The 14,023-nt window shown below is 41.2% G+C and overlaps 1 protein-coding gene across 2 annotated transcripts in view; it reads right to left on the bottom strand.

Moving 5' to 3' along the window:
• IGSF3 (immunoglobulin superfamily member 3) overlaps positions 1 to 14,023 on the bottom strand; it is a 127,679-nt gene that overhangs the window by 48,281 nt on the left and 65,375 nt on the right. The gene's annotated exons all lie outside the window — the stretch shown is intronic.

A 14,023-nucleotide genomic window follows, 5' to 3' on the forward strand; every position in this document is an offset into this window, starting at 1 on the left:
CTTAAGAGAGCCCACTTACTCTTAGAGATTTATTTTATGATTTTATGAAACTTAACTGTAATCTTTAAAATTCCAATTATGTTCTCAAACCCTCAAAAGGATCTCTTTCCAGAATTTTCTTTTTAACATTTATACTACCTTAGCTAGGTTTTCTTTATTTCATCTTTCTCCAAAAAAGTCACGAGATCAAATCTCTCTCCTTTTTGCTTATGTCCTTTCAATATTTAACAATGCCTGTGAGCAAAATTAAGATGCTGCACTCATAGGAAAAATATCTACTGCAAAGAGAGAAAATTACAAAATCAAGGAAATATTCCTGCAATTTATGGCGTTGGCTGTAGAAGATATGCAAGCACCCTCCAGATGCTGTGTCTTGCATGCAGGGATTTTGAGGCCATCACTATTTTCTTGTTGATATGGCATCAGCAAAGATTCTTCTTGTTGGAAGACCTGAGTGGCAATTGAGGAATACACTTCTGATGAAGTAAACTGTGGTCACAGAAAGCTTAGGCCATGGGAATACTTTTACACATTCAAAATCCACCTTGAGTCAGTGGAACTTTATAGAGTATTTTTTAATTTTGTAATTGAACAGCAAACACTAGCGATATGCTGTCTTGGGACTAATTCTGGTGTACAAAAATATATTTATATTTTCAAACAGAATATGATGCATTTGGTTTTCTTTTCTCCCTACACTTTGCAGGATGTGTCATGTGCACCCATTTCCCCTATCCAGATTATTAATAAATTCATCAGGCTGCAACTCAATATTTTAATGATTCTCACATAATATTTAAAGCCAACTATGAATAATTTCAAAAGCAGATTAGATCTCTTCTGCCCTGCAGCCATGACACTCGCTTCGAACTTAAAGAAAATAAATAAATAAATAAATTAAGTCAGATGCAAAATCTGTACAGCAGCATATGGCATTACTTCACTGATCTCTCGACTGATACATTAAAAGGACAGTAAAACTGAACAATATGTGGCTTTCCACAACCCAAGAGACATTTCCATCCTGGAATACAGAACTGCTTTGGACACAACCCTTTGCTTTGCCTTTGTGAAGATAACCTATAAGCAGAAACTTTCTACTCGAACTTGTGAATGGGTTCCTAGATTCCTGGTGAGTCATAAACTGCACAGAATCCAAGTACAGCCATACCTCGGGTTGCGAAGGTGATTCGTGCGAGAGGAACATTCGCAACCCGCAACGCTGCGTCTGCACACGCGCGTGACACGATTTTGTGCTTCTGCGCATACGCCGAAACCCAGAAGTAACCTGTTCCGGTACTTCCGGGTTCGGCACAGTCCGCAACCCGAAAACGCGCAACCCGCAGCGTTCGTAACCCGAGGTATGACTGTATTGTTATGTCTAACAGCAAACTCTGATCCTAAGTACCAACAAGTTTGGATAAAATAAGTAAACAAACAGGATTCCACCAAAAATGGAGCTACCGAGACAGAGGTATTGGCATGCCCTGGGGAACCACAGCATTTACAGAAAGACATTAAAAACATAAGAATGAACTTAAGGGGAACCCCTCCCTGGGCAAAAAACGCCAGCCCAGCGAGAATGGTTGTAGATCAAAGATAAATGGAAAACCAGTGAGAGTGGGGTGACCAGCTTAAAAAGAATGGCAGGTCAGAAGCCTGAACAGGAACATTCCCATTAGGATTGAAGACACTGCAAACTTTTGGTTTCAGGTCTCACTCATACATATCTGTATTTGATGGTATTTAAGGAAGGCTCAGATCTAGTCCAACAAGTTGTCTACTAAATAGTGATCACCTGATTAGTGTTTAAATGGGTCAAAAGCTACAACAGGAGGTACATTAGGGATAGAGGGAGGGAGGAAAGGGAGGTCATCTGCTTTCAATGAAATAAACTGAAAAACCATTAACCGGCTGATAAATCATATGACTAACAAAGGACCTTTCCCATCCAGAACACAGTATTGTGTGGCCCAATTCTGTAGAACACCCTCAAGGCTGAGATCAGACAGCCTTGTTGAACTTTTAAAGTAAGCTTTTCTGATTCTGTGGTTATTGTTAACTGATTTTTTTCCCTTATGTATTTATTTCATAGCCTCAGAAGCTACAGTGTTAAGTGATATGTAAAACACTGAAATAAATTAATAAACATGACACAAGCCCCTCTGAAGTGAATAAGACTGGCAGAGCTGAGGAATCTTTCTGGACAGCTCTCATTCATTTGAATGGGTTTTCAGTGGAAGATGTCCCCACTTTATTAAGCTTGTGAACCACCAGAGAAGGTGGAACATGGGCAGCAAACAAGCTTTTGATGGGAAAGAGACAGGAAAGGGAGAGCAGAGCAGATTGGACGCCCCCTTTAACCACGAGCTTCAAAAGAGCTAAACCAGACAGCACTTTAACACTTGAGATATTAAGGAAAGCTGAAAATACAGATGCTGCTGCTATTTTCAGTCTCATTAGGCGAAAGGAGGATTAGTACTTTTGTGGAGACAAGACAAGGGGAGGGAGATGGGCCGTGCTGTTCTATTAAAGACCCGAGTCCACATTAAGAATGTTTGACAGCTTTTGTAATGTTTGAGGTTACCACTAGGTGGAGTCAAGGTAGAAAAGATTGTAATTAAGCAAAGATCTTCAAGTAAAACTGCAAGAAGGAATTAACACAAATGAGAGAAATGGCCTTTTTTGAATACAGCTAACCACTTTTATTTTCCTTAGAAAAATCTCTTATAAAAGTAGCACCCAAGAAAGAAAACCTGTGTGCACTCTGAAAATACGCTATATGAATTATTAGCCTCATTTTAGAGCTAGATAAATAAAATTATGTCATGGTATATATATTTCCGTATTTGCATGGAGAAAATGCAGCCCGAATATTGAGAATCATTAAAAAGAATTGGGAATACAGAGGAAGAGGATAAAAAGGGAAACTGTTATACAAGGAAGTGAATTTGAAAGGAGCACAGAGAAGGGCTAAAAGACGGGAATAGCATGCAAGTTAAGTGTGAAAGGAGATGAAAGAATAGAAGGAGGAACAAAAATACTTTGAGAGGCATGTGTGTGGGGAGAAAACTTAAAATAAAAAGGCACCCCCCCCAACAGAGCAGCAAATTCTGCCCAAAATGAGACTTAAGTCACAATACCTCCAAGAGCCAATGTTTATACTTAGCATTAAGAAAGCTGAACTCCCTGCCAGAAGGAAATTACAAAAGAATCTAGCAATTTTGAAAGAAATATTAGACATCGAAGAAAATGTCAATAATTGCCAGCTGAGTATGCTAACTTCAACCTCTGCTCCCCTTCACAAACATTTTGTAGCTGGAAATTTTAGCCATCTCATGTGGGCCTTTGGATAGGTTTTGAGAACCCCCTGGTTCATGGCTTACTGTTGCACCAGAATTTGGCTGATGAGAAATCAAACCATAAGGGGGAGGGGAAGGTGATGGTTACCTTGCCCCTCTGCATTGCCAACTCTCTGCCAATCATGGCTAAGTCGCAGAAGAGAAGTGGGAGAAGGGAAGGAATGAGATAGATTAGTGAGAAGCACACACTCATGCAAACAAAACAAGAGAAACACCAAATAAGAGCCTAGTGGAATATCATCGCACACAGGTCACATGAAAATCAGTATAGGTACTTGTTATGTACTGAAGTTCTCACCCTGGGCCAGTAGGGGGATACTGTAGATAGTTATGCAAATAAGGGATCGAAAGTGACGTTCAGTGATTGGATAGTTTTAGAAAATTGTTACAGTTACGTTGTACTGGAGCTCTATATAAGCAGGCTGACTGAACCCTTCAGTTCAGTTCTGTTCTGGCCTGTAAATAAATAAGAGCTGTTTGAAGAATCGCTGTGTCGTCTGATATGTTCACCCACAACCTAACAGCACTCATGGTGCAGGAAAAGGGGGTTGAGAAAGGATACCTTGCATGCATATTCATACACAGGGGAAGCAAGAGCTAAAGAAGTAAATATGTTTCCACCTTAAAAACGATTAAAGGAATTTCCTAGAGTTACTACACATTAGGAAAGTGCAACTTGTTAAAGGTAATTAACACATATCCTCATTAACCTTACATTTCTTTGTGCTCTGGTGAATTATAAATGATATGGAAGTTCATTCTGCTTTTAGTTGCAATAAAATACACCTATGAATTCTTTCAACATATAGATGACTAATGCACTTTTTATACCAGAGATTAAAGCATCCTTTAAATGTCTAAAGAGAGTCAGAGAGATGTGAGCGTGTGGGGGCTGAGGGAGGGGGAGAAATAATTAGTATAAGTTGCTTTAACTTGTTTTTAATCCCCCCAGTGATTAATTTTTTAAAACATTGGTAATCCTGTAATTTTGCTGTATATCATCTGCTGACAAGTTTTCCAATTGGAGATTAGCCTTTTCTACGGGAATGTTTACTGTTGGGGCTTCCCTTCAGGAACCATGAAAAAACTATAGTTCTATACAGGAGAAATGAAATACAATCCTCTACTTGGCTACTCAGAAGTAAGCCTCACTGAATTCAATGGGATTTGCTCTAGCAAAGTGTGTATAGTATTGCAGCCGTAAATCCTTAACATACATTCTTTTGGGCCATCAATAAAGCCACATTTTCCAGTGCTGAGAAAGCATATAGTTTATATATATACAAACCTTCCGTACCCTGCTGGCTTCCAGATGTTTTGCGCTGCAAACTCTACAGCCATGCCGGCGGGGGCCAATGGGGTTTGAAATCCAAAACACCTGGATTCCGGGGGGCTGACTGGATATGTATATATATTTACGTATAAACACACACGTAAAACTATAAATTACACTATTAAAGCAGAGACAGAGAATGATGATAGGCTCCTGAAAGAACTTATAGTTTGACGGTTGCCCAGAGGACAGCAGCAGCTGTGATACAAGCCTATAGAACTTTCGGAACTGCAGGCATGACCTGTCGGTAAAAGAAGGCAGCAAGGTGATTATTCCAAGGACCCTCTGGCATGAAATGCTCAGAAAAGTTCCTGAATATAATCTAGGAATTGAGGAGAACACAGTAGGTGGTGTACTGGCCACAGATCAACTGGAATATTCCTAGTAACCTCTCCTCTACAGAATTTAGTTTGTAGTTGGCTGTTAGTGTCTGCTAAGTTTTTCTGAGAATAAAAGATGAAATGAGAGTAGTTTAGAGACATTTCTTAACAAGAAACATTGGGAGGGTTTTTTAAAAAATAAAATAAAGAAATGATCCCTGGAAAATGGTCGGGGGGGGGGGTGTGTGGAGCCTGACTGGCAGAAGAAGCTCTCAGTTAGTCAGATGGGCAGGGTACAAATAGCTAGTAGTTGTTGTTGAATGTGTAAGTATCTCTAGAGGAAATGGATAAAACAAACACCAATTAGATGTACTGCTGGGTAAGTGTTTAATGGTTATCATACAGTGGAGCCTCGGGATACATTACCTTTGGGTAACGCAATCCTCGGGTTGCGAACGCAGCAACCCTGGAAGTGTATGCTTCTGGGTTTCACCATGCGCGCATGCACAGAAGCACTCAGTCGCGCCACATGTGTGCGCAGAAGGACGCTTTCAGTTATGAAGTTTTTGGGATGTGGCCCGGCCTCCGGAACGGATCCTGTTCATAACTGGAGGTACCACTGTATTTGTTTAAAAACTAGTACAAATTTGTTTTTGTTTTTAAGAAAACAGTTTATTGTTGTAACTATTTAATACAAAGACTATGATAATCTTTGCCTCAAGTTACAATGGTGCCTCGCAAGACGAAATTGCGGTTTTTTCGTCTTGCGAAGCACGGCTATTAGCAGCTTAGCGGCTATTAACGGCTTAGCGGCTTTAAGAAAAAGGAAACAAACTCGCAAGAACTCGCAAGACGTTTCGTCTTGCGAAGCAAGCCCATAGGGAAATTCGTCTTGCGGAACGACTCAAAAAACGGAAAACTCTTTCATCTTGCGCGTTTTTCGTCTTGCGAGGCATTCGTCTTGCGAGGTACCACTGTATTGAACCCAAACTTACTACACATATTATTTTGTAGCACAAATATTTAAATGGCACATTTAAGAGCAGGGTAGTGCATCTTTCACTTATTAGCAACTGTTTTAGCTCTTAAAAAGAAAAAGAAAAAACCAAGAACACTACTCTTTTAAGTTTACAGAGTTTCTTTTTTTCAAACAGAAGTAAACTTTGCAGTTTATTATAAATTTCTACTGTCCTGCTACAGCAGAATACATTGTAGTTTATTAGATTTCCGGAAGGGGGTAAAAATTAATTGGCTGCTCCTGTACAGGAGTACTGCTAATAAAGCCTCGATCACAACAGCATCCTTGTTTGTGCATTAATGATTGTGTCAAATGATTAGATTGAAATAAATGCATCTGCCAAAGCAACTGGATGTGGTCAAATGGCTGAGGAAAGGGGGGATGGGCAACTGACTGAACCTTTCTTTTCAGATAGGAAATTAGGTCAGCTTTCTGACTCAAGGCCTTGGAAGGAGTTACTCCTCCCGTGATGTTACAACCCGTTAGTCATGCACTATACCTGATCCACATGCTCATTTAACACAATTAAATCAACCATATCCAGCATTTACAAGAGTACATTATAATCTGAATCTGCTAAAAAACATTACGGCACCAGAATACAGCAGATGCTTGAAGCAGGCCCTAATCTGCATAAGACCCTTGTTGGTGGAAGCTTGGGGAAACAGTATGAACACAGTAAGAAGGGGCTATGGATCAGCATCTGTTGCAAGACTGGCTGGACACTGCTTTCTGCGAACTGGTATAAGGTATAAGGCACAGGAGAATCACTTTCTATGAATAAACACAGCTTACTCAGAAGCTATAAGGCAACTGCTCCACTGGGAAAGCGAGGCTCCAAACAAACAGCAAGCAACACCAAGAAAGCGGACAGTTAGCTTGGCATCAATACCACCAGCAATAAATAATCATCTTTGTAACAAGATTTGGAACTTTTTCACGGCACTGTTTATGGTGAATACAAATATGTCTTTGGAATGCTCCCACTAGAGGAGCAAGATCATGGGCATTATATCTTCGAAGCTAGGCTTGTTTGTGTGCGTACCTGCCTTTGCCAACCTGGCTCCTTCCAGATGTTTTGGACTACAACTCCCATCAGTGCCAGCCAGCAAATCCATGGGAGTTGTGGCCCAAAACATCTGGAATGTACCCGGATGGCAAAGACGGTGTATATACAATGGACAGCACATATTTTGAGATAGCCACCAGGCCTTCTTGGATAAAAGATTAAAAGATAAATTTATAGCTAACATTTGCTATCTCAGTGGTAGCCACAAATGATATACGTGGGCCAGGACTGGATCATAAACTGGCAACACCTCCTCTGGAGTTAAGATGATTATCTCTGATGGGGACACTCCCGAATCACACTGGCAACTTGCCAAGAGCCCAAGGGCTCCAGCTAAGCATGTTTAATGAGAAAATAAATGCATGCAGCTTGAATTCTGGCTTTTTTCCAATGCCTACCTTGATATACAAATAGAAGTCTCTCAACTAGGAAATGCAGGGGGTGGGGTGGGGGAGAGAGAATCCTCACAGTTCATTAGTTAATGCTGAAATGAACAGTTACGTGATAAAAGTACCTTGCTAATGATCTATGGCCTAGTTTCTTGTGTAATGTACTGGACATATAGTTAAATGTGCCACACCCAGGAGATTATGTTGTTTTCCCCCTCATCAGTGTCTGTACCTCTGAGGCATATTAAGATCTCCTGCCATCTGTCAAGCCCATAACCAACATTCTTGGGCCAAAGTTTGCCTATTATCCTGCTGATGAGCAATATCTGTGCTTCATGCTTCAGCCCATTTTCCAGGCAGCTTCTGAAATAGGTAACAGAAAGCATTGGGAGGCAGAGTATCAACACTTACAATTTTACCTGTTCCCAACTCAATATAACCTTCGATATTCAATCCTAAATAGGGCTGTCAGTCGATTAAAGAAACCTTAGTGGATTAGTTGTATGAACTTTAGTTGGTCAATCAATCTAATTAATTTAATTATCCTGCTGCTGGGGCAGACAAGTTGGAGACTGTTATTATGCTCATTTTCTGCCTTTGGGCTTCCCATATGCCTATGGTTTGTTACCAAGAGAGCAGAATACTGGAGTAGAGAAGCTTTTGGTCTGATCCACCAAAGCTTATCTTTATGGTCTCAAATGTGCATATGAAACAACTCTGAAACAAAAAAGCTCGCCTTTGGTTAAGATGATATATACTGTGATAAACGCGTGCATTTTCTAAAAATAGATATTCCTACGAAGGAAAAGGGAATACTACCTCTTTTAAGATAGTGGTCAGCATATGTAAGTTTTAAGATAGTGGTCAGTATATGTAAGTTTTCTTTCTTTTTTTACATCTATTATTACTATTTTAAAAAATTAATCAAGGCATTGTTAATTGACTAAAAGTTAGGAAAAACAACAACAACTGAATAATGCGGTGCTACTCTGAAAACAATCCCCTCAGGGTAAAGGGGTCTTGCTTATATGGGTATGGAATGGCTTTGGTCACCACAGGTTAAGTCCTCAATAACAAAACTGGAGATAAGAGGAATATGTAGGATGGCAGTGGGAATATGTGGGAACTTGGCCCTTAAAGTGTCCAAATGTTTTTAAATGGACAGGTGTACACCATGAACAAGTGGAGACAAAGGCTCTCAAGGGGGGAAAATTAGCAGCCTAGGAGCCTACTCCTAGGGGCTGGTCTCTTCGTGCCCCCCCCGCAAAGTATTTGACGGGGGGCAGGCCCCCTAAAAAGGTGATGGGCATTGCCATTCAAATGGCATGTACACACCACACCTTGTAATCGATTAGGTAGGGTGGTACTCCCCCCCCCCAATATTTTATTCAAGTTGGCACTCCTGAGCAGCAGGAGATCCCTCCAGAAACAACTTACAGTGTTTTATCCACAGAGGAACACCCCTTTAACAAGGAAACTGGCTTTCACACCTACATACACTTTCACAAGATCTGTCCATTCTGAAAGAGGAAAGATTAATGCAAATGTGGCACTAATGGCTGACTCTAATAAGAAACATGGCAAGCTAGCTAGCTTTACTAGAAGGTGTGTGTCCTTGAAGTCTCCTTTGTGTGGGAAAGAGAGGAAGACAGTGAAAATCACGCTGAGAATACTGGGGGTGGGGGAAACTGAAGAGTGCATATACACTTAATGTAAGCTTGTTAAAATATTTTAGCTCTAATATTTTTGTTTAAAACTTGAATATTTTAACGCAACATATAATGATATGAACATATGTTATCTCAATTACAGTTTTCTGACTCACAAATTCAGAGCTTGGGAGGGTTCTTCCTTCATGCCCACTGCCAATTTTGGCAGCTCAGGAAAAATAAAATATTTTCTTTCTATACCAATTACATAATTTGTTATTCTCCTCCTCGATGAGGGAATGTGGAACACTATTATTATTATTATTATTTATTACAAGTTTGCAATCAAAATTTAGAATGTAGCAGGGCAGAGAGGAACGTAAGAAGCAAAGCTATGAATATGAATCAGGGCTAAGGCAGGGATGGAGAACCTGCAGCCGCCCGGATGTTGCTGGAATACAGCTCCCACCATGGCTCACTGGTCATGCTGGTGCTAATGGGGCTTGGAGTCCAGCAACATCTTGGGAGCCATAAGATCCCCATTCCTGGACTAAGGGATTAAGTCAGGGGCTTTATGAAATGATTCAGTTTGGGGGGGAAAGGTTGAAGGGGACTGAAAGGTCTCATCATATTGTGTTCTGGGAGGCAGTTTTAGTGAAAAGGGGAAGGAAATGAGTGGAGTCGTAAGGCAGTAGGAGACTGAGGCTCCCAAAGTTGGAAAAACTGAAAATCATAACTGCAGATAGTTCAAGGTACAAGGCTAGGGAGAGTTTTTTAAGGACAAGATTGTGTTTGTACAGGAGGGAGAGGGAGGAGAAGGAGGAGGAGAAGGGGAAGGGGAAGGGGAAGGGGAAGGGAAGACATGGTAAAGTGTTTTGAGAGGACCAAGGTGAGATCTGAGGGATAAGGGATGACTGATTTTGGCAACAGAATTCTAGATGTTTTGTAACTTTCTCTCCAGGTAGGACCACCTTGCTATTTGTTTAATGGCTTTTCGTTGCATTTTAAATAGCTTCCTTTTTAGGAAGGCTTTTGCTTAAGTACAGTGGTACCTCGAGTTACAAACGCCTCACGTTACAAATGCTTCAGGTTACAAACTCTGCTAACCTGGAAGAGTTCCCTCGAGTTGAGAACTTTGCCTCAGGATGAAAACGGATATCTGGGACCACTGGCCATGTGGCTGGAGCAGATGCCCAATAAAACATGAGAGATATCAAGCTGGGGGAGGAGCATCCAAATCAATTGTCCATCTTGTGCAGGCAGAAATCTTCCCAGGGACTGAGCCTGGAAATGCCACCTCTATCCGTGTGTGTGTGTGTGTGTGTGTGTGTGTGTGTGTGTGTGAATCTTCTAGGTGGAAGAAATATAATCATAGTGACAGCAGATCAACACTGTTGGAGAGGTGCAACACAGCCACTACCCAATATACTCTTCATTTTATAAGCCACCTAGACTATGATTCCTAGAGGATTCATTGCAGTGGCACAGCCCACACTAGCTTTTGTCTACCATAAAATAAAAAGTTTGGGAAAGGATGCATCAGAAATAGTTATGGTATTGAAAATTGGTTTCCGGAGGAACATGAAATAAAATGAAGCCAATGCCCCTGCCTTTTCTTTCCCTAATTGATTGGAAAAAATGTTCTTGAAAAAAACAGCAGCATACACAAGCCTTTTACAATAGCTAGTTTTAGGGCTTTCTCAGCCTCCACAAACATTTTTATTTTATTGTGTAACAGTGAGATTCCTTCATTCTCATTATTTTTGTTGAACCACCAGGACGGGTAAAAAAATTCCATGGTGAGTACGAGGGTTCTGTTCTTTTCTGCTATGATTTTTAAATAAGCACAGCTGAGTATCCTAAACTCTTTCCTGCTTCTCCCACCTTAGGCAGTCAACCTTTGTTGATAATACTCCCTACATTTATCTCGAGCTGTACCACTCAACCAATCTTAGTAGTAAAGATGAAAAGTTCTATTAATTCAAAAACAAAGGAGGAAGTTAGCCTTAACAGACCAATTGTCTTAAGCTTCATAATGAGCCTTAGCTCTAGTCCTGCAATGTCACAAAGGGGGGGAACCACTTTTTTACACAGTCTACAATTTTATTCCTGTGCAATGCCAATTAACGCTAGTATTCTGCAGATCTGCAGCTTAGCAATTACCTGGTCTAAGTGTAAATTTCTCTCCCCCCCCCCCTGCAGTAAGTTATAAAAGCCTTCTTGCACATGAGTCTAATGAGATTTATTGGTTATGTTTTTTAAGCACCTCTACTACAGGAACATAGTAAGCTGCCTTATACCAAGTCAGTTCACTAGTCTACCTAGCTCTGCATTGTCTACACTGAATGGCAATGGGGACATTCCCTTCTGCATGCAAAGCAAATGATCTACCATTGAGTAGGGTCCTTCCACAAATGCTTTCTTTGGATGTACTGCCTGAAGGTTGCAATTTCCATTCTTGACAGTGCAAGCAAAGAATGGAATCAGGGTACAGGTTGTGCATGGCCCATAATAATAGTGCAACTCAACTGTCAGAGAGTACAGATTTATCTGTTCCAGAATGTTGTTTTTGACTTGGAACATCAGCAACCATGTAGAAATAATTTGTGAAGGTATCATTCGTCATCCTTCCAAAATTCGATACACAGAATTTCAGCCATCCCCATTGCCCCTGCGTGCATGTTAAAAATGAAATGCCACGCTTTTGTGCAAAACACAGTAGGCCTTTGTTTTGTATAATCTGTCCACCAGCTACTTCAATCTGATACAAAACATGTGGCTGAGGAGATCATTCACACAGCTACTCATTTCACTGGAATTTCTAGAGCTCCTTCCTTAAAAGGTAGCGCAGCATATGTTAACCCAAAATGGTCTGGCAGGCTAAGAGATGACAGAGGCAAATTCCCACTGAAACTACTCTGTGAAGAGCTTCATCTGCTGTTTCTCCCACACCCCTTCCCCCACATGAACACCACATTCCAGAAACTTACTAACCAAGGCATACAGTCAACAACAATTTCTAATTTGTTCTCCTGCCAGGATAATGCAATCCAGATATTCTTTCAAGCTTCTTTAACATTTATACCTAAGTTCCCTAAGATAGCATTTGGCTTACTTATTTAAAGAATGAACTGATGTACTGAGTACAGTACTGAGTACTGTTGCTGCTTTTGACTAAGACTTAGGGGCCAACTAAACTCAGTGTTGTGGAGTACTAATGCATGTATCTACCCATTCATGCATACAGCAAAGTCTCTATATATTATTTAATATAGATGAGGGTGTGGAGATGGACCTGCATTATTGGATAAGGAGGGGCTAAATACCCTGGACCTGACCTCCATTGTAGCACCTAAGAACATAAAAACAGCATGTTGGATCAGGCCAGGGTCTCATCTAATCCAGCATCCTGTACTCAGAGTGGCAAACCAAACATCTATGTGAAGCCCATAAAGCAAGACCAGAATGCAACAGCTCTCTCCTCTCCTGCAGTTTCCCGCAAGCATACTGCCTCCAACAGTGAAGGTACTTCTCTCAGTCCAGCACTGCTACTAGAAGTGAATCAGGATGCAGAGAATAGCGAGAAAGGTGGGAGTTTAGCTCTCCTCATCCGTTTGCTCTGTTTTATGTAAGAAGTGCATCCCCTTGTTTTATCTGTGAATGGGTCAGTCATGGGCAGAAATACTTGTGGGTCCCCGTCCCCCCACAAATCTCATACTTCTTGGCACTTGCCTACAGTCCGTTTTGCTGGCTTGGCTCCTAAATAACACAGTCTTAACTCTTGCCTGTTTGCAATCTGCTCCCTTGCTTTTGCTGCTGGCTACCTGAGGCTTGCCATCCATCTGTTGCCCTGTAGACTTCAGACATGAGTCAGAGCAGGACATGTGCCAAGTCTTAGCATGCTTAATGGGTGTCACTCTCGCAACCACTCAATCACTCTTGATTAGGGATGACTGACTTTCCAGGGGAAATCGCATTGTGGCTATTTGAAGCAGAAAGTCAGTCAAGAGAACAAGAAGCCCAAACAAAAGGAATGCTGTCAGCTTTGTGATTAATTAAAGAACTTGAGTGATTATCTCATTACAGAAAGCAGAGAATGCCAGACTTGTAAAAGGTGCAACATTAACAAATAGCTTAAGAAGATTAATTACAGCACATGGTAAATACTGTGACATTTTGTCTTACCTTACTACACATGCACACTCAGCGCAAAAAAACACACACTTGCTGCACACCAAATAACACTTCTGCACAGAATTCATAATATGATGTCACTTCTTTCTCTCTTACTTCATACCCTTGTCATATCTGACTTCTTTCTTGAGGGCTTTGGCTTTAAAAATATTACTATTTGGTTAGAACAAGCAAGTTGTTGGTTTTAAAATTCTCAGGTGTTTAGCGGAATATTGTGTGTGTGTGTGTGTGTGTGTGTGTGTGTGTGTGTGTGTGTAGGTAAAGGACCCCCAACAGTTAAGTCCAGTCGTGGCCGACTCTGGGGTTGCAGCTCTCATCTCGCTTTACTGGCCGAGGAGGCCGGCGTTTGTCCACAAACAGTTTTTCTGGGTCATGTGGCCAGCATGACTAAGTTGCTTCTGGCGAAACCAGAGCAGCGCACCAAAACACCGTTTACCTCCCCGCCGGAGCGGTACCTATTTATTTACTTGCACTTTGATGTGCTTTGGAACTGCTATGTTGGCAGGAGCTGGGACCGAACAACCGGAGCTCACCCCATCACGGGGATTCGAACCACCGACCTTCCAACCGGCAAGCCCAAGGCTCAGTGGTTTACACCACAACACCACCCATGTCACACACACACACACACACAGAGAGAGAGAGAGAGAGAGAGAGAGAGAGAGAGAGAGAGAGAGAACAGTTTCAAA

The sequence above is a fragment of the Podarcis bocagei genome (genome assembly GCF_964188305.1).
Source record: "Podarcis bocagei genome assembly, chromosome: 6".
NCBI lineage: Eukaryota > Metazoa > Chordata > Lepidosauria > Squamata > Lacertidae > Podarcis > Podarcis bocagei.